Source organism: Physeter macrocephalus, chromosome 11, assembly GCF_002837175.3.
Source record: "Physeter macrocephalus isolate SW-GA chromosome 11, ASM283717v5, whole genome shotgun sequence".
NCBI classification, from domain to species: domain Eukaryota; kingdom Metazoa; phylum Chordata; class Mammalia; order Artiodactyla; family Physeteridae; genus Physeter; species Physeter macrocephalus.
Genome location: NC_041224.1, coordinates 160,711,831 through 160,712,223, shown reverse-complemented (window position 1 = coordinate 160,712,223; position 393 = coordinate 160,711,831).

Genomic DNA, 393 nt, shown 5'->3' with positions numbered 1-393 from the left:
CTGCCGAGACTGAACCAGGAAGAAATAGAAAATATGAACAGAACAGACCAATCACAAGCACTGAAATTGAAATTGTGATTAAAAATCTTCCAACAAACAAAAGCCCAGGACCAGATGGCTTCACAGGAGAATTCTATCCAACATTTAGAGAAGAGCTAACACCTATCCTTGCAAACTCTTCCAAAATATAACAGAGGGAGGAACACTCCCAAACTCATTTCATGAGGCCACCATCACTCTGATATCAAAACCAGACAAAGACTTCACAAAGAAAGAACACTACAGGCCAATATCACTGATGAACATAGATGCAAAAATCCTCAACAAAATACTAGCAAACAGAATCCAACAGCACTTTAAAAGGATCATACACCATGATCAAGTGGGGTTTAT